This window comes from Chelonia mydas, chromosome 2 (assembly GCF_015237465.2).
Source record: "Chelonia mydas isolate rCheMyd1 chromosome 2, rCheMyd1.pri.v2, whole genome shotgun sequence".
Classification (NCBI taxonomy): Eukaryota; Metazoa; Chordata; order Testudines; family Cheloniidae; genus Chelonia; species Chelonia mydas.
Window position 1 is genome coordinate 9,849,553 of NC_057850.1, and position 21,418 is coordinate 9,870,970.

The 21,418-nt window shown below is 39.7% G+C and overlaps 1 protein-coding gene and 1 pseudogene across 5 annotated transcripts in view; one reads left to right on the plus strand and one right to left on the minus strand.

Moving 5' to 3' along the window:
- PTK2 (protein tyrosine kinase 2) overlaps window positions 1-21,418 on the plus strand; it is a 373,208-nt gene that overhangs the window by 33,821 nt on the left and 317,969 nt on the right. The gene's annotated exons all lie outside the window — the stretch shown is intronic.
- On the minus strand, window positions 20,685-21,073 carry LOC102943430 (annotated as a pseudogene).

Genomic DNA, 21,418 nt, shown 5'->3' on the forward strand with positions numbered 1-21,418 from the left:
CAGAGTTGCCAAAAGACCTGCATACCTTGGTGTAGGGAACTTCTCTTGTCTCTTTCCCTCCCAGGTGAGTATGAAAAGAGAAACCCCAGGACAAGAGATACTACAGGAAGCGGTGTTGGTGATTCATTAGATGTCACTGCTCATTGTGACGGAACTGGAGTAATGCATCCTCGTAATGCTAGGGGCATCCTGCTTCTGGAGGTGCTGTCTTTCAGAATAAGTTTAAATCATAGGGTTGGCTTCATTAAATATTCCATGGCACTTTATTATTTTTGCAAGTGTCATGATGTTAACCTCTGCTCTGTGGCCTTATTCCAACTTGGAAAAGTATGGTCTGCCCACCAAAAGATGAAAATATTGCCATTGTAGCTGAACTGAAGTTCTTTCCTTCTTTGTCTCCAATCCTATAAACATGTAGGCACATGCTTACCTATATCTATATCATTGTGATAGGCTCTATAGAGAAACAGAAGGCTCACTTCCACCCCTGTTCTTTTTAAAAAAAGTGTAGCATTAACTTGTGCAGAATGGCTATTGTATTCCCTCCGTTGGTGGATCAGTTATCTCTATATACACAGTCTTAAAAGCTCTTTGGGATACAAGGGGCCATATAAATCTAAGTTGATGGTGGCAGTGCAATATTATCATGAGAACACTATTATCTTTATAGTTAGCAATTTATAATTACCTATCCATTGTTCTTTGTTTTGGTTAATATGTTAAAGTGCTTAATGATTGTAATTGGCTGAAATTTAAAAAGAGAACTAACTGCGGAATATAACTTACCAATAATGCAGTTAGCATTGTCGCTTAGAAAAGATTTGGCAGACAGGATACTTTAATTCAGACAACCAGACCATTCTTAGGCCATGTCTGCACAGTGCTGTTAACAGCGATGTAGTTTGGCTCTAAAATGAGTGGTTTTTAACTGTGGCAAATGGTAGTACGTTCATGCCTTATTATGGTATTTTCATTGTTAATCATTGCATTCAAACAGCTCAGTATTAGTTTGAACTGACCTCTCAGTATTTAGGGCAGATATCCCATGGTGCAGTGTTTTGCTGCTCTGCTCTGCTCTGCTCTGCGCGCGCTCTCTCTCTCTCTCTCTCTCCTTTTTTTTTTCTTTCCACCCCGCACTCCATTCTGGGACATGGGATCAAGCTAACAACTTCCTATGATAACTCTCCTAGCATTCATTCATTTTGTCTGCATCATTTTCAAACTGATGTCAGGCAGCATGGAGGACCCTGTGCTGAGCATTATGAGCATGGCAGTTGTTCATACGCATGTGCATTTTGAGTCACACAGGCAGATGGATTTGGCCTTGCAGTTTCGTAGGCCTGTTGATACTGCACCAATCCAGCTAGCAAATGAGGAGCAGGAGGATGAAATCAAGTAGTTATTTCTGCAGAGACTGTCCGTGGAGTACCTGAGCATAGTGGAGTTCTGATTTTGGGCTTGGCCAGCTAGCAGTGACAAGTGGGATAGGGTAGCGATGAAGACCTGGGATGACCAGCAGTGGCGGCAAAACTGCAGAATGGCAAAGGCAACTTTCCTAGAAATCTGTGGAGCAGCAGTGGGAGAAGACTAACATGAGACTTCCCCTGTGCTTGAAGAAGTGTGGTATCATTGACATCTGGAAACTCGCCACACCCAGTGGCTACCAGTCAGTAGTTAATCAGGAGAGTGCTGTTGTGCTGTGTCATACAGCTTGGCAGTGCACAGAATGTTATTGATGGCTTTGCATGGATGGGGTTGCCAAGTTGTATAGAGGCCATTGATGAGACACTTGTGCCTTTTCTGTGTGTGTGTGTGTGTGTGTGTGTGTATACACACACACACACACACACACACTCTGATTCAAAGACGTTATTAACAGAAAAGAGGTTTTTTTTCCCATCCTGCTGTGAGGCCTGGTTGATCACAGTGGAAGATTCATCAGTATTAATGTGGGGTGGTCTGGTAGGGTCCAGGATGCCAGGACAGTTAGAAATCCATGCCTGTTTGTTGGAATGAGCAAGGGAACTTTTGCTCCTCAGCACATTGTGGATGTTAATGGAGTTATGATTCCTTCACTCAGTCTGGAAGACCCATATTACCCTCTGCTTCTCTAGCTTATGAAGTCTTTCACTGGACAGTTGGACATGAAAAGGAGAGATTTAACTTTGCCCTGAGGAGCTGTAGAATGTCAGTGGAGAGTGTGTTCAGATGGCTGAAAGGGAAATGGTGGTGCCTTATGAGAAGACTGGGTGTTTCTCATCATTGTGCCACGTGTGATAAGTACCTACTATATTTTGCACAATATATATGAAACCAAGGGAGAAATCCTGGAGGATGGATGGGAACAGGAGCTGCAGAGATTTTTTCAAAATTATGGTCATCCAGAGCGGGTACCCCTTCAGAATAGCCCAAGTGGTCAAGGGAACAGCGTGAAGGATACCTTGTGTTTCTACTTTGAGGCCAGTGAGTAGTTGTGCTAATAAATGCTTTGTAAGCAAGGAAATAAGTTTTTTGGTTTGATTTTTATTATGAATTAAAGGCAGGGGGTGGTGTGTGTGGTGCCAATGAGAGTTTGAGTTGTATCTGAATTAAGTTTTCAAGACTGGCTTTTAGAAATCGCTTTTATTGAGTATGAAAAAAGTGACAATGCTGCTTCAATAAAAAGTAAACAATTGATCAGGGACTGTGGTCGTCATCATCTTAGCATATGTGCAACGTGCCTCAGGTGGCACGTGACCAGGATTCCTCACCAAATTTGGTCCACTAGTTGGATTGTTAGCTTCCCCGGCTTGGGCCTGGTACTGATGGAGAGTGCAATTTGAATGCTGATCCATGCCCCACAGGGAATGTAGTGCAAAGTTAAGAATGGTGGTATTGAGGGATGGCTATACTGAGGAATGGCTACAATCCTGAACTCCAGAAAATAATGCACATACCATCTTCCGTGGGGCTAAAGGTAGTGAGAGGCAGATGTAAACCGTTTGATTGAAAAAGTGGTCCCAGTATGGTGTATTTCTACATTTTGCAGGACATTGGAATTCTGGGGCACAGTGTTTGACCTTTGCAGCAAAAAGTGCTCCATCACAGCTGTTTGCCTCTGCATCATGTCCCTCTCAATGGCCATTTGCTCCCTATCAGTGGTCACATGCTCCATTTCAACCTTTTGAGAATGCTTCAGGAAATCTTTCCCCCCACAACTCTGTCTTCATGGGCCTCTGTTGTTGGGAATTGAGGACTTAATGGAACAGATTGGAGTTTTTTGTTTTTGTTTTCCCTGAAATTTGAAAGCCTTTGTGGCGGCAGCCACTCTTCCCTCTTTGCGCCATTGCAGGTGCTAAGGAAAATAAGAGAAAAAATAACTTACTGTCAAACTCCTCATAGTCTTTGTCATAACAATGATAAAATGTTTCTTTTCGCATAATTTTGGAATCTCATTCTCATCTTCTTCCTACGCTGTGGTTCACTTTGAGTTGATAAGATGTTTCCCAACTTACTTCCCCATACTACAGGCTCCTTGCATTTTATTTAGGAGATGGGTAGGTGTGGGGGTAGGGGTTACAGACATGTAAGATGTTTTTTTAAAGTACATTTGGTTTGGAGCTGGGAGGTGGATGGATAGAGGCTTCTTTTCATTTTTTATGTGGGTGCAGTGAATAGGTTAATATTCTATGTACACCTCTGCAGGCTGCCCTGACAAGGAAGAATCTAACATGGAGGCAGGTCACCAGGAGACAGAGAACAGTGCTTTTTTTAAAAAAGCAAAGGGGAAACTGGATGGTTTTCCCCCAGCTGGTGCAGGAGTGGAAAGGAAACACTTACTGTGTGGGCAGAACTGAGAGAACAGTGTCCCTGTTGTTAGGAAGAGACAGGTAGTAGTAATGGGGGATTCAATTATTAGAAATATAGATAGTTGGGTTTTTGATTATAAGGAGAACCACATGTTGAATTGCTTGTCAGGTGCGAAAGTTGCAGACCACTCGTGACATCTAGATAGACTTATGTGCAGTGCTAGGAAGGAGCCGGTGGTCGTGGTATATGTAGGTACCAATGACATAGGGAAAGATAGGAGACCAAATTCAGACTGCAAGGTAAGAGATTAAAGTTTAATATCTCCATGGCCGCATTCTCTGAAAAGCTTCCCGTTCCATGAACAAGGCCAGTTAGGTAGAACTTCAGGGTCTCAATATGTGGATGAGATGATGGTGTTTGGAGGAGGGATTTAGATTTATTAGGAACTGGAGAATTTTTTGGGAAAGGAGGAGCCTGAATAGGAAGGATGGGGTTCACCTAAACCAAAACAGAACCAGATTGCTGGCATATAAAATTAAAAAGGTCGGAGTGGAATTTTTAAACTAAGGGCTGGAGGAAAGCCAACAGGGGTGAAGGAGCACACAGTTTTGACAGGCACATCTCTTAGGGGAGGAGTTATCAAAGGGGATACTCAATATCTTAGGAAAGAGGAGAGATTTGAAGTTGATAAAGTACAGGTGGGAACTGAAGAGAGTCCCAACGAAAGAGCCCCATTCAGTTACATCACATGAAGGCAGAAGAATATTGACGAATTTTGAAAGTACTTTTATACAAATGCAAGTAGTCTAAATACTAATATGGGTGAACTTGAGTGCCTGGTATTAAATGAGGTTATTGATATAATAGGCATCATAGAAACCTGGTGGAATGATGATGATGTGACACAGTATTGCCACGCTACAAAATGACAGAGTAGGTCGCAATGGTGTGGGGAGTTGCACTATATGTGAAAGAAAACATAGTGTCAAATATAGTAAAAATCTTAAATGAATCAAAACATACTGTAGAATATGTATGGATAGTTAGAAATTCCATGCTTGAACAATAAGAGTAAAGCAGTAGGAGTATACTACCCACCACCTGACTAGGATGGTGTGATGGTGATTGTCAAATGCTCAGGGAAATTAGAGAGGCTACAAAAACAGAGAACCCAATAATAATGGGGGATTTCAACTATCCCCATATTGACTGGGTACATGTCACCCAAGATGGGATGCGGGATAAAATTTCTAGACACCATTGCTGACTGCTTCTTGGAGCAGCTAGTCCTGGACCCCACAAGGGGGAGGCAATTCTGGATTTAGTCCTAAACGGTGCACAGGATCTGATCCAAGAGTTGAATAGAGCTGAACCACTCAGTAATAGAGACCATAATGTAGTTAAATTTAACATTCTTGTGGGGGGAGAGGGGGGAAGTACCAAAGAAACTCACCACAGTAGCATTTAATTTAAAAAAGGGGAACTATACAAAAATGAGGAGGCTAGTTAAACGGAAATGAAAAGGAAGTCCCAAGAGTGAACTGCCTGCAAGCTGCATGGAAACTTTTAAAAATCATCCTAATAGAGGCTTAAGCAATATGTACACCGCAAATAAATATAAAACCAGCAAGCGAACCAAAAAATGCCACCATGACTAAACAACAAAGTAAAAGAGGTGGTTAGATGCAGAAGGTATCCTTCAAAAATTGGATGTCAGATCTCACTGAGGAAAATAGAAAGGAGCATAAACTCTGGCAAGTCAAGTGTAAAAGTATAATTAGGCAGGCCAAAAAAGAATTTGAAGAGCAACTAGCAAAAGACACAAGCTAACAGTAATTTGTTTTTAAGTACATCAGAAGCAGGAAATCTGCCAAAAAATCAGTGGGCCACTGGACGTTTGAGGTACTAAAGGAGCACTCGAGGAAGACCAGGCTGTTGCTGTAAACCTAAATGGATTCTCTGTACTGGTCTTCATTGCAGAAGGTGTGAAGGAGATTCCCACACCCGAGCCATTCTTTTTAGGGGACAAATCTGAATATCTGTCCCAGATTGAGCTGTCAGCAGAGGAGGTTTTGGAACAAATTGACCAATTAAAGATTAATAAGTCACCAGGACCAGATAGTATTCACCCAAGAGTTCTAAAGGAATTCAAATATGAAATTCCAGAACTACTAACTTTGGTATGTAACTTACCACTTCAGTCAGCCTGTGACAGGTAACTTGGAGCAGCACCCTGATCAATGACATTACTGCAGCCTGAAGAGGGCTGCAGGCCCAGCTGGAAGCAGTTACTCTCCATTGGAGGATGATGAGCACCTGGATGGCAATTGCTGGGCTAATGATGTAATTGGGAGGATACAAGTGGAATGAACAGGAAGCCTGGGGATCTCAGAGGGTAAGATGGGGCTGAAGAGTGAAGGCTGTGGGGAAACCGCCTCTGTCTGTAAGCCTGCAATAAACTTGGTAATGAAAGAATAAATACACACATGATGAAAGTAACAACCTGGTGTGTATTTGTGACTGTGGAATCAAATGAACTGGCCAGGCAGTGAAGTACTGGGTAGTGGCAGAGGCGCTCTGTGCTACAGCCTCTGTACCAGATGACTGGAGGATAGCTAATGTGGCGATCTTAAAAAAAAACAAAAACAAAACAAAACAAAACAACCAAAAAAACCCCCAAACCAACCTCTTGTGATAATCCTGGCAATTACAGGCTGGTAAACCTAACTTCATAATCAGGCAAAGTGGTTGAAACTATAGTAAAGAACAGAAGTATCAGACACAGAAGAACTGGATATGTTGGGGAAGAGTCAACATGGCTTTTATAAAGGGAAATCATGCCTCACCAATCTATTAGAATTGTTTGAGGGTGTCATCAAACATGTAGACATGGGTAATCCAGTGGATATAGTGTACTTGGACTTTCAGAAAGCCTTTGACAAGGTCCCTCACCAAAGGCTCTTAAAGTACGCAGTCAAGGGATAAGTGGGGAGATCCTTTCGTGGATCAGTAAGTGGTTAAAAGATGGGAAACAAAGGATAGGCATAAATGATCAGTTTTCATAGTGGAGAGAGGTAAATAGTGGTGTCCTCCAAGGCTCTGTACAGGGACCAGTGTTGTTCAGCATATTCATGAATGATCTTAAAAAAAGAGTAAACAGTGAGGTGGCAAAGTTTTCAGACAATACAAATCTACTCAAGGTAGTTAAGTCCAAAGCTGACTGTGAAGAGTTACAAAGGAATCTCACAAAACTGGGTGACTGGACAACAAAATGGCAGATGAAATTCAGTGTTGACAAATGCAAAGTTCTGTATATTAGAAAACATAATCCCAACTATACATAAAAAATGATGGAGTCCAAATTAGCTGCTACCACTCATGAAAGAGATCTTGGAGTCATTTTGGATAGTTCTCTGAAAACATATGTTCAATGATACGTGGCAGTCAAAAAAGCTAACAGTGTTAGGAACCATTACGAAATGGATAGATAGTAAGACACAAAATATCTCATGCCACTATATAAATCCATGGAACTCCCACACCTTGAATACTGTGTGCCATTCTGGTCATCCTGTTTCAGAAGAACTTATATTAGAATTAGAAAAGGTACAGAGAAGGGCAGCAAAGTGATTAGGGGTATGGAACAGCTTTCATATGAGGAGAGATTAAAAAGACTTTTCATCTTAGAAAAGAGATGACCGAAGGGGATTGTGATAGAGGTCTATTCAGATCATGAATGGTAAACTCTGTGTAGTCTTGAAAGTTTGTCTCTCTCACCAATTTGGTTAGTTAGTCCAAAAAGATATTACCTCATCCACCTTGTCTCTCTGATATCCTGGGCCCAACATGACTACAACATCACTGCATAAACTGAATTTAGTCACAGGTATATTTTATATTAATACATTAGGATTTTTTATGAAGCTGTTCGGGTTGCTACACCAACATGCCTGATACAAACTCAAAAAATTAAGGAAATGAAAAGTTAAGCCATCTCACAATACACACCCTCTGCTCCTCTACTAACAAGCATATATCTTAGCATTACTGTAAGTACTGTATACGGACTATGCATTTCAACCTTAATTCTGTTTTATTTTCACCCACTCAGCAGACCTTTTCCCCCCTCAAACCCTAACAGTAGTAGTTGGGTGTGTTAGGAGATGGTAGTTTAACCATCCTGCTGCACAACACCCTTTATTAAGGAGGGTAATGGAAGGCTAGCATTCCTAGGGGGAAAAGAAGGGGGCAGAGTTAGTGTTGCTCTGTATGATATATAGTAGATGTAGTAAAGTAAGATATGCACTGGGTGGCTTAAGTTTTCATTTCTTTCCTTTTGTGGGTTTGTGTCACGTGTGTGTGTCTCTCAACCCAAACTCCTTCACAACTAACCCGTATTAATTACCTAGGTTTCTGTAATGTCCTTTTGGGATCAGGCAATGGAGGGGGTGGCACTGGGGGTAGAAGTGCCATGGGGAAATATTTTATCCATCAGTAGCTGCACATAAACCCTTCTCTGGCAGAAGAAAATGTGACACTTTATGTGAACCTGGCCCCACCAATCAGCTTGAGTGTACCACCTCCTCATTGCCCTACCAATCAGGATTGTGTGTATCCAGCCTGTATCAACCAATTGGGCTTAGTTGTGCGTGTTCTCAATCTCCCTGGTCTCCAATATCAACATAATTAGGCTTTTGTGTCCCACCCTCACACCAAAACAGCTAATCAGGCGTGTATGTACCCTGCTCCCATCAATCAATTTTGTATGCACAGCACATACATTTCCAGCTATATCTTGCATAATGACCAGAAATGATCCTAAACCTAGGCAGGAGTTGTAGACCAAGCTGGATAAGCAAGTGTCTCAGAGAGGTGATTAAGAAAAAGCAGAAAGCCTACAAGGAGTGGAAGATAGGAGGGATTATTAAGGAAAGCTACCTTATTGAGGTCAGAACATGTAGGGATAAAGTGAGAAAGGCCAAAAGCCAGGTAGAGTTGGACCTTGCAAAGGGAATTAAAATCAATAGTAAAAGGTTCTAGAGCCATATAAATAAGAAGAAAACAAAGAAAGAAGAAGTGGGACCGCTAAACACTGAGGATGGAGTGGAGGTTAAGGATAATCTATGCATGACCCAATATCTAAATAAATACTTTGCCTCAGTCTTTAATGAGGCTGAGGAGGAGCTTAGGGATAATGATAGGGTGATAAATGGGAATGAGGATATGGAGGTAGATATTACCACATCCGAGGAGGAAGCCAAACTTGAACAGTTTAATGGGACTAAATTGGGGGTCCCAGATAATCTTCATCCAAGAATATTAAAGGAACTGGTACATAAAATTGCAAGCCCATTAACAAGAATTTTTAATTAATCTGTAAACTCAAGGGTTGTACCATATGACTGGAGAATTGCTAAAATAGTTCCTGTTTTTAAGAAAGGGAAAAAAGTGATCCGAGTAACTACAGGCCTGTTAGTTTGACATCTGTAGTATGCAAGATCTTGGAAAAAATTTTTGAAGGAGAAAGTAGTTAAGGACATTGAGGTCAATGGTAACTGGGACAAAATACAACATGGTTTTACAAAAGGAAGATCATGCCAAACCAACCTGATCTCCTTCTTTGAGAAAGTAACAGATTTTTTTAGACAAAGGAAACTCAGTGGATCTAATTTACCTTGATTTCAGTAAGGCATTTGATACGGTTCTACATGGGGAATATTAATTAAATTGGAATGATTTGAGGACTTCAGTAGCTCAGACATAGGTTAGGGGTTTATTACAGGAGTGGGTGGGTGAGATTCTATGGTCTGCGTTGTGCAGGAGGTCAGACTAGATGATCATAATGGTCCCTTCTGACCTTAAAGTCTATGATTCTATGAACTCCCCATTGCACCAGTGTGACAGTTCTTGGGGTATCCAGGGCTGTGAGTCACCTTGTTTCCACCTGCCTCCAGTGTGAGGGAGCCTTGTCTTTACTAGCTGGGTACTAGCTCCCTAACACAGCCAGCAAGTCATCCACTCAAGCACTCGTCTCTGAGCTACAGTAGTCCTGTTTTTGCCTTGCAGGTTGACAACAGATGCAACCCTGTCATCGAGTCTCTTCAAAGTGGCCCCTGTGGTATCTAGCCCCAAATCACTGGATACCTACAGAGATCCCATATCCTCTGTTCCCAGAGGAATAATGTACTTCAGTTAACCCGTTGCTTCTTAGACCACTGCTACAGTGTTGTGCACAGCATTTCAGTTCCATTACAAAACAAAAGGAAATTTATTTAAGAAAGAATAGAGATTCAAATAAAAAAAGAAGTGTGAGAGATGGGAACAAGTGGTAACATATGAAACAACATTGTAACACACATTCTAAAGCCTAAACTTAACTAACAAGTTATCCTCCTGTCTAAAGATTACCTTACCCAAAGTTCTCGTCAGGATTTTCAGCCAAGCCTGGCTGAGATCCTTTTTTCATGAAGGAAACTCTGTCAGTTTACTTCCTACGTGAAGGAAGAGAGGGTGTCTCTTGGCATCCCCAAATATACCAGAACAGATCTTTGATGGTCAAGATAGGGTTTCCCTTACCTGCTGTTTACTTCTTCCTGTTAATTTTCTTCTGAAGTCTCTGCCACCTCTTGGCTTAGAATGCTTATAAGGCTTAAAATGCTAATAGACTCCTATTGTGTGACATAAAATACACAATTATCTTCCTCAGAGAAAAGTGTCTCCCAATCCCTGTCGTGAGGAGTTGTTCTCAAGACACACTGCCTTTGAATTACCTGTTTTTAACTACAGACGTAGAGAACAAATTTTTTTGTATGTATACATAGCTCCTCACACGTTTCCCGTACGTACATTTTGGAATGGTTATGATGACCAGTGACACACAAGCTTTCATTCAATAATAAATTACGTTACATTCTTTTGCTGAATCCAGGGGATTCCTCTACTCTTAAATACCTCAGTGCGCTCCACCAGTTGGCATCTGGTTCTTGGGTCACAACCATTTCTCCTCTAGGTCCACCTCTCTATTAAGTTTTATGTAGATGTCAGCCAATAATGGAAAAGTAGGACTGCCAAGGAAAATTTCAATCTGAGCTCAAGTTCAGAGGTTTCCTATTATTAACTAATGAAGAGAAATGAAACAAAAATTACATAGCAAATTCAAAGGGCATAAAAATGTTCGCTGTGAAATTTCACACCAATTAACCACCTACTTTTAGAGGAAAAAGAGGAATTTATACTCCACTTTAAGGTCATTTTAGAACACAATCTATACTATGGAATTTCATGACTCAAATATCACTACTTTCCAATTCCAATACAAGGAAAGCACAATTCTTTGACCTTGCTTTCAATAACAAACAAACATAGCATAGCAGGCCATAAATAAATAAATAAATGCAATTTTAAAAACCCCCAAATCCTCTCACAACACATGCAAAAAGCAGCACAGAAATGGAAATATGCAAAATGGCCAAGTTTTAGTTACTGTGAGTGTGTGTTTTTTTTTTTTCTTGACTTCCAGTCTTAATGTTTTGTTAATGCAAGTTTTGTATGTGTGGTGTTTTTTTAAATAATGGGGAAAATACAGAAGAGTTAGGTTGAGTTTTACAATTAATGCCAAGGAGAATGCCTTTAGTAAGGAGTAAGGACTAGCTAAGGGTATGTCTACACTGCAAAGTTATCAACAAAACTTTTGTCTTTCACAGGTATTTTAAAAAGCCCTCCACCCACAAAAGAGAAAAGTTTTGCCGACCCAAGTGGCAGTGTGAATGTGGCTTTGTCGGCAGGAATGCTCTGCTGCCGAGAAAGCTAATGCCGCTCGCGGGGCTGGAAGTATTTTGTCGGCAAAAGTGCTGACAGAGTGCCGACAAAGAGTGTTTACATGGTGACTTTTAGCAACAAGGCTGTGTTGACACTGCCTTGTCGCTAAAAGCTGCGTGGTGTAAACAAAAGTGTCACAGCACACTATTACTTTAAAAATGTCTGTATGACATTTTAGTTTGTACTGACTTCGCTAGTGCTTTTTATGTAGCCTGTTGTAAATCTCGGCAAATATCTAGATGAGTTGATGTACCCCCTGGAAGACCTCTGCCTAACCCCATTTGTTGCTTCCACAAATGATATAAAACTTCATTTTTACCAGAAAGAAAAGGAGTACTTGTGGCACCTTAGAGACTAACCAATTTATTTGAGCATAAGCTTTCGTGAGCTACAGCTCACTTCAGGTATGCATCCGATGAAGTGAGCTGTAGTTCATGAAAGCTTATGCTCAAATAAATTGGTTAGTCTCTAAGGTGCCACAAGTACTCCTTTTCTTTTTGCGAATACAGACTAACACGGCTGTTACTCTGAAACCTAACACGGCTGTTACTCTGAAACCTAACACGGCTGTTACTCTGAAACCTGTCATTTTTACCAGAGTGACCCTTGTCTGAAATGCAGTGATGCAGGAATCTAACAAACTTCAACTTTTCAATTAAATTTTTTTTTTTTTTTTTAAACTCCTGGGCAGCTAATACCTGAATGGGTGGTTTGGTCTCTTGAGAATAAGGAGCCTGTTAAGGAAAGCTTAAAACAGTTCCGTTAGTAACTTAAAAAAAAAAAAAATCATCCTATTGCCTCTTATCATTAAAGTTGCGTAAAATGTTTTTTGGAGTGAGGACATGTTTTGATTTGCGTGGTAAGAAATTTGAGAGCTCTCTAGTGTTCAGAGAATTGAGGGAAGGAGGCAGAGACAGATGTGAGCAGCCCAGGGACAAGGAAACCATCCCAAACATACTTTCCTTTCAGGGCTGCCTTTTTTCACAGTGCAAAAATGCAAGTTTTTGGATTTTTGAATTGTGCAAATAGTGGTACGTATTAGTATGTATATTGAACATATTTCTTCTTTACATATTTAATTAAATGTAAATATGGAGGGGGAGGGATAGCTCAGTGGTTTGAGCATTGGCCTGCTAAACCCAGGGTTGTGAGTTCAATCCTTGAGGGGGCCATTGAGGGATCTGGGGCAAAAATTGGGGATTGGTCCTGCTTTGAGCAGGGGGTTGGACTAGATGATCTCTTGAGGTCCCTTCCAACCCAGATATTCTGTGATTCTATGATTCTATGAAATGGATTTATGTAAAAATACCTTTATAATACAAGTGTGTTCATAGCCCATGAATACTAAAAGATTTCTGGGGGAATACATTTGTGTAACTGGCAATAAATCTTTGACTCAGTGGTTTTGCTGTAGTGTAGCTCACTTTACAAAATATTTCTATTAAATCTCTAATAACCCTCCACCCCAGGTTTAGCAGACTATATATTGACTGTAAATTAGATATTGATTTGTGTATTGCTGATTTTTTTAAACTTGCTGTTTTGAAGTCTGAAGCTAATGTAGACATTTACAAGGTAAATTGCTTTCCTAGTTTGAACTTGAAAATCTACTGGTTTCAGTGACAGAGAATGAGGTTTGTTTTTTGAATTAATGTTTTATTTTTTTGTTTTAATTATCCATATATACTGGTCTCTACGTTAACTAATTTCACAAATTGAAAACAAGCTTGTAGCATAGATGCCTAAAATCTTTTACTTTTACTATCTTTTACTATTACTTTTTCTGTGCTAATATGATGGGAAAATAAGAACAAGCTGGTGCCTCTAACACTGGGAACAAGTTGATGACATGAGAGCAGTGAGAATGAATTTGTTCACATTTACATTTAAAAATGTTATTAAGAAATTCTACACTGAGTCTGTCAACAACTGTGGCACTCTCCCAATGACACCAATGATTGGACTTCAGTTTACTGAAGCAATTCACCAAAAGCATCACTGCACCTCTGTTAATCAGTGCTGTTGTCCATTCAGAAGTAAGACTATTATTTAATTCCTTGAAAGGCATTAATTAGTTCAGTTTTGCATAATTTTTCTCATCTGGGTCAAGTAACTTTTTTGATGGGTGAGTTGAATTTTATTATTCCATTTTCTTGTAGGGATGGATGTCAGGATTTTGATGCTTGAGACCGTAAATTTTCATTACTGAAATTTTCTAAGGCTGAATTAGTTAACGTTTTAAAATTGTTTAGAAGATGAAAATAACCGTCTATGAGCTAAGTGTTCTTGTTTTATTCTTAACCTGGGATGAGCCTTGCTAATAGGATGGCTGTTTGCTTTTAGTTTAAACCTTATGTTTTGATGTGTTAGGCAAATGTTGTCTTAAAAAAAATCTCTGATCTCTTGTCATGATGTAAGATTTATAGACATACCATAAACTTGATTTGGTGGAGGACTGCTGTTCATGTCTGATCTGGAAAGAACTATTTCTTAGCTGGAAATTTTGTCATTTACTTAGATCAGCTGATTGGGCACACTGATCACATTATGTTGACTTTAAGTTCTCTGCAGTGTAGAATGGAGATTACTTGTCTGTTCTCTTTTTATCTGGGAAATGTCATCTGAGAAAGAGCCATGTTGGCCTAAGGGTTTCAAAATAGTCTGTTGGCTCCATTCTGCCTGACCAAATAAGTTATAAGCAGATAAGATGTACACCATCAGTCTGTACCAAATGGAATCTGAGTCACAGAAACCAGTTTTTACTTATGAAATAATATTTGCTTTGTTTGTAGTTGGTCTATAATACACATACTTTCTTTAGAAGCAGAGTAGGTGGGAGCAGTAGCTCCTGCAGAGGTTAAATCTTGAAAGCCTGAATACAGCAAAGAGAAATGAATTGATACCATAAAGGCCATTTATATTTTGTTTGTTTTTTACCTGTCTTACTATGCACCACTTTCATTAAAAAGCGAAAAATGGTAATATATTTCTACAAGCATTTCAGAAATAGATCTGCTTGGTGGTGTTCAGGTTATAGAAAGTTAAAACTTAGGAGTTCTGGCATATTACTCTTTTGAAAAGGTGCCTTAGTGAATGAGTCATATTGCCATGAGAGTACCATATGCATAATTTCAGAATTGTAGTTTGTAATTAATTTTGAACATTGTTTAATTACTGTGCAGACTTCAGAGTTTCAGAGCCGTATATTCAGAAGTGACATGTAACTATGGATAGTGGGGGAGAGCACAAGGTTCTGTGAGGGCACATGACCACTGCACGTGTTGCCTCCGCTCTGCCCCCTGAAACCTGTTATGTACGTAGACAACATACATTAACAACTACCTCCTCCTCCTCCTCCTGCTCTCTGTCCTGTGACTGCACAGCCCCTTGCAGAACTTTCAGGTCTCATTCCAGATCTGGGATCTAAAAGGAGTAACATTATCTATTTTGATCATTCTGTGGTATGAGATCTGAAGTTGCTGTGATATAATAGAATGGGTGAGAATGGGAATATGTTCCTTACCTCAAAGGGCATCTCCTGAACACTGCCAGAGGACATGCCTCTTTGGCCATGCAAGGAGGGAGATATGGTCTGGCAGGCAGTCAATTCTGGAAAGTGGTAGAAGTGTCTCCTGGCATCTGGTAATGAGTTGTCTTTTTCCTCCCTATCCCTCTAACATGGGCAGCTACAGGATTTCTTTATTAACCCCTTTCATGGCTCTGGAGAGGGGAGAAAGAACCAGGCCATAGATACCCATTAGTCTCATGGACTATTGCGAGCCCCAACCAGAGGTATGACTCAGAGGCTGAGGGAAAGGAGATGAACTGGCACCCTAGCAAAAGCTTGCTCTTTGGGGAAGAAGGATAGGAAAGGGAAGTCACTGTCGCTTACAGAACTGTACGTATTTCAGCATAGCAGCCATATTAGTCTGTATCCGCAAACAGAAAAGGAGGACTTGTGGCACCTTAGAGACTAACAAATTTATTTCAGCATAAGCTTTCGTGACCTACAGTCACTTGAGCCGTAGCTCACGAAAGCTTATGGTCAAATAAATTTGTTAGTCTCTAAGGTGCCACAAGTACTCTTTTTCTTAGAACTGTACATACTTATTGTTTGTTCCCTGAGCTTCCTCCCGTTTGTATATATTTCTAATGACTAAGTAGCTAAAATTCAGTGTATTTTCCCATGTGGTGTTGGAGCAGACCAGTATAGAGAGGAACTGCTTAACTTTATTATTTAACACCAGTTCCATGATGTGATGTCTTTAGCATATGCAGTCTGAAATTGCATTGGCTTCATACTGTCGAGAACTCACCCTGCAGGCTGAAAAATAGATTTTAACAGCACCAATGGAATATGTATAGAAACAGTTTAAATGAAAGAACGGTGCAATATATATCCTGTGCTGCATATTAACAGTAAGTGTATATACTGAAAAGCACCTGAAGTATTACTGTGCTTATGCAATAGCTAGATTTTATGCCTCAGTATCTTAACTGTTTCAAGTATTTTTAACTTCACACACAATTTTGAATATATTTGAACCGCCTTGCACTGAAAAGTGTGTATTTAAAATCTTTTTGCATTAATAATTCAAAACCAATCTAATTAAAGCTAAAATGTGATTCAGATTACTTTGTTTTACAGTTTAACTTAATTTTTTTTAAAAAAAGTCCCCAACCCCAAATTTATGCTTTACACTAAGCTTAATCTGAATGAATTTTTATCATGGTGTATAGTGATGTAAATTCGGAAAGGATATTACGATACCGCTAACTACAGAAGGGTAAAAAAACCTGAAAAACTACTGGCACATTATTTAATGAGCACTATCAATGTACTTTGGTTGTCAAAAAGAGTGGAGGAAGATGTCGCTGTCTTGAGTAATTTAGTCTTTCAGATGGTAACCGTCCAGCTCAAAAGATGACTGTGTAAGCACCAAAGCAGTTCAGTTACTGCATGTCATTCTTGCAGTATCATGAATGCGAAAAAGTCCAGTTCTTGAGGGATAGTCATTGCCACAGATCATGCAGGCATAAGGCGCAGGGCCAGAAGATGAAGCCAACACACTACCAGTGCTTGAGGCCTGTAACACTTTCCTTTTCGCTCTCTTCGCTTTCCTCTCTCTCAAGCACTTCTTTAGTCTCCATAGCTTCCTGGTGCAGTGCAGCCTTTTCTTATCTGCATCTTCCCAGCTTGCAATGTCAAAATTTTGAAAGTTTTCATGTCCCTCTTGCAAACGTCCTTGAGCCTAGGTTGGCTCAGTGACTTTGAAGCATCTTCAGGTTGTCCATACAGAGATTCTCTGGCATGCCTCCATCACCAATCTGATGCAGATGACCAAGCTAACAGTCTGTGTTTGAGAACAGTGATAAGACTTTGTAGTTTTGCTTTCTCAAGTACTTTGGTTTCAGGAATTTTGATTTCTCACTTGATACTAAAAATACAACAAAGGGCATAGAAGGTGTTTAGTCTTGTCTCATGCCTTCTGTAGGTGATCCAGATCTTGCCACCATATACAGCAGCCTGCTCAAAATGAACATCTGGTAGACCCATATCTTGGTGTTCAATGTCAGTTTCGTCTTATCCTACATTTGGTTAGTCTGTTGACAGAAAGTGGAGGCAGCCTTTCCAATGGGAGAGTTAAACTATAGATAAAGTAGCCAATATAATTGATTCTAGATAGTAATATTTGTGCACAATTTCTAGCATGGTGCTAACTATTAAAACTTCTGGTGCAATCAACACAATATACATTTTATCATAATTGGATCTTAAAACAGGGTATTTATTGCTTCTTTTTTTAAGTTGCTTTACATACCTTCATTGTCAGTGGCTTATCATTGGTATACTTCACTTCTAAATTGTTAGTGTGGTGGTGTTGTCCATTATCAAGGGGGCTCACATTTATTTTTCTTTTTTGTTTTGCTTTGTTTTTCACATTGTGAGATTTAGTAATTTCTTAATTTAAGTTAGTTGGATAAGGAATGGAGATTGCCTTTCTCTTAAGAAAATTAGATTTCTTATGTGTCACTTCCTTCCCCCATGCCCCAAAAATGAAAAGGGAAGGAAAAGCTGCATTGGGGGTACTTGCTATACACTCTATCTTGATTAAATAGTGAATGAAAGGAGTTGGTGTTTCAAGCAAATAGGATGGTGAGATAACCTGCAGGCTAAAACATTAGAGTAAGCAATTCAAAAAGCAGATCACTATGGCTGTTCTTCTTTTACGATTTATTGTGGCTGCTGCCAGGTTTAGCAAAATACGTTTGCCCATCTGGCAACCTAGAGTTGTCTTGTCAGCTGAAGCTAATAGACTTAATGATGGATGCCTTTTGTTTGCTCTGTCTGACTTTGAGTGAAAGGAGACAAAAGAGACTCCCCTGGCTTAAGTGTAGATCATGACGAGCTCACGAGGAAAGGATACCACACTATTTGCTTTATAAATCGGGGGAAAATATTCAACACCAACTAAGCATTTGGATGTTGAGGATTATAAAACCTTATTAAATTCCAGAGGAAATAATTAAGTGCTAGAGAATCTATATGGAAAGCTTATACTGTGGTAAGTAAGGTTTATGGTAACATTGCCATTCAGCAGTTCATTGCTGAGGGTGGGAGATTATTTGTTTTCTTATTTTAAACTAATTTAAATGTATTTCAAGTCTTTATGTTTGTGCAAAAGATATATCTGTTTCCTGCATTTAAACTAAAATGGTTCTATCACATATGATAATATTAGAACCTTTGTTGTGGTTCTTCTATATTAATCATTATGATAGTCCTGGCTGGGCTATTTCTTGTTTATTCCTGTGCTGTTATGGCTGTTTTGAAACTAATATGGAGTAAATATATGGACATAGTAATATTGGGCATGTATTCTGCTACAGCATTTTATATATCAATAGGGCTGATTCAAACAACATTCAACTGTACAGACTTGGAAAATCTATGTTTACACGTTACTTCCATCTAGACACTAAGATGAGTAAAACAACGCTAGTCCTGAAATACTTAACTTTCCAAAGTTTCCCACATAATACTTCATCCAGAATATGTTTCTAAAACATTACCAGGGAAGAAATAGCACAAATCTCAGTTTAATTTTCAAATGAGGAAATGTGGAGAGATATTGTGGTATGTAAAATCGATAGTTATTTTTACCATAAATCTGGTGTCATCACAAGATTACAGTAGAATTTAAAAATTTAATTTAGGAAAAATGGGCTATATAATAGACTCTGATCTTTGTTATATTGGTGTAAATCATGAAGTCAGTGGAATTACTGAAGGATTTACTGTGGTGTAACAGATAAAACTCTGGCCCTTTTTCTCAGGTGACAGTATTATTCAGAAATCACCACTGATCTGAAAAATGTTTGTGTTTTTGTTTGTGAACTCGTTTGTAACAGCCCTGGAGGCTGAAATCTTCTATTTATCTCGATGACACAGGTACAGGACAGGAAGCAGCAGTTTGTTTTCCCCCAAACACTGTGCCAGAGCCCTGTGGGGGAGGGGGCCCACTGATTGCAGTGAAAAGGGAGCTCCAGGGCTATTCAGAACTCTGCCTCTATGCTGCAATTGCCAGTTTGCATCAATTATGGTGTTAGTGGCTTTCATGATATATTTACCTGCCCTCCAGAAACTGCACTGACATCACCAAACGTGTTTCACATAGGCCACCAGACAGCCATTGGGTGGCAACTTTTGTTCATTACCTTTTGCTGACTTCAGACCTGCAACCTAGAAGTATAAATTTTGCATATCCTATTGACAATCTCCTGACCCATTCAATCCCTTGTCTTGCTTTCCCCATCCCTTCTGCCAGTGCTCATAAAATCTGTTAGTGTTCTGTGTCATAATATAATAAAAATTATTAGCTGAAACTTTTCTTATTAAAAAGAAAAATCAGTCTGGACATACTGGGGTACATACATGTGACCGAGAGAGAGATCTTGTGTAGGCAATTGGGCAGGTAAGTACAATTCAAATGTTAATTTACAGCAACCAACTTTTGTAAATTCTGTATTGAAGATACATATTATATATGTGATGTTACCTAAAATGCACAAATCTTCCTATATAAATCTTTCTGCAAGTATTTGCCATGGTCTTAAACTGTTTTATGCTAGAGGCAGACAGAAATAATTAATTCACATCTGTCAAATTAAGTTTTTACTGTGTATAAATTGATTAAACACTACAGCAGATTAAGGAAAAAACACTGTCTTAAATAACATTTTAAGACTGATAGTCTTGATGTCAGACCAAAATTTTGTATTTGATCTATGGACATGAGAAACCATTATTTATGTATAGGAAATTTCTGATACTATATATATATTACACTAACATGCAAGATGGACATGTTTGGAATATGCAAGTTGCATATACGTTCTGACCTGCCACTTGGATCCTCTGTTTGATCATAGACTTTCAGAGAATAGTAATTTGGGGACTCCTTCTTTTATATGAAAAGAGAGGAGTACATGTTGAAAGGTGCCAGCAGATATATGACAGCACCAATTAGGAGAATAAAGTATTTTCCATGTTAGTATTGCATACTGAAAATTCTTTTTCTGCATCCTCTAATTTCCTCTCCTCTTACTTCCCTTATCTTAGGTTTTAAGTTTGTTGTTTTTTGTCACTGGCTTTACATTACTGGAGTTCTCATCTGCAGCCTCTTTGCCTGCTTTGCTGTCCTATCACAATTTTCCCCTTTCCCACTGTGTCTAGCATCCTCCTTGCCCTCACCTCAATCTTTTCTTTCCAATTTTGCTCCCCTATCACCACGTCTTGTGCAATCATTTCTTGTTCCCCCCTACAGCACCCCATGTCTCCATCAACCATCAACTTTCCCTTAGGAAATAATCCCACATGCTGCAACTTGAAATACAAATAATAAACACATTAAACCGCTCGGTTAAGATACATGTAATTAATCAAAGCAATCACATGATCTTTTCTTGTAGCCCTCTTACTGTCCACGAATTTCTGTTTTCTTCACTTTGTGACAGAGTGGGGCCAGATGGCTACAGGAGAGTGTTGTGTTTTATTTGTTTGTTTGTTTTTTAAGTTGTGAAAAACTGATCTTTATTTTCCAGAAATATACAAACTTATTCTCTCATTTCTCCATCTTCTTCTTCTTCTTCTACTCCTCTGATGTACAGGACATTGTTACATCTATCAAAACTTCACCAAGGTGTCCTGACAATGCACCATCTATGTATTCTTCTCTGTTTGCAAGCTGCATGTTCATGTAGCTGTCAACAGACACCAGGTAGCCCTTGTACTCCATCCCCCACTTCAGCTTCACCATCACCGGCTTCCCTGTCAGCCCGTTCAGGAAGGGCTTGGGGTTCAGGGGCAAGCTCATGGTAATGCGGCCTGGCACAAGGCAGCGGTAAAAACAAAAATTGCTCGCAGGGCCGCACATGCACCCGCTGGAGTCTAAGAGAAAGACAGGAAGAGTGTTAGAAGGCAGATATATTAGTCCCAGATTAAGCAGGTCCATTTTCCCTGGGTAAGGTAACAGGGGCAGTTCCAGAACAAGAAGGAACTTGCTGGAAAAAATTCAGGCAGGCAGGCTAATTAGGACACCTGGAGCCAATTAAGAGGCTGCTGGAATCGATTAGGACAGGCTGGCTAATCAGGGCACCTGAGTTTAAAAAGGACCTCACTTCAGTTTGTGGTGTGCGTGCGAGGAGCTGGGTGCAAGACGCACTAGGAGCTGAGAGTGAGAAGGCGTATTGCTGGAGGATTGAGGAGTATAAGCATTATCAGACACCAGGAGGAAGATCCTGTGATGAG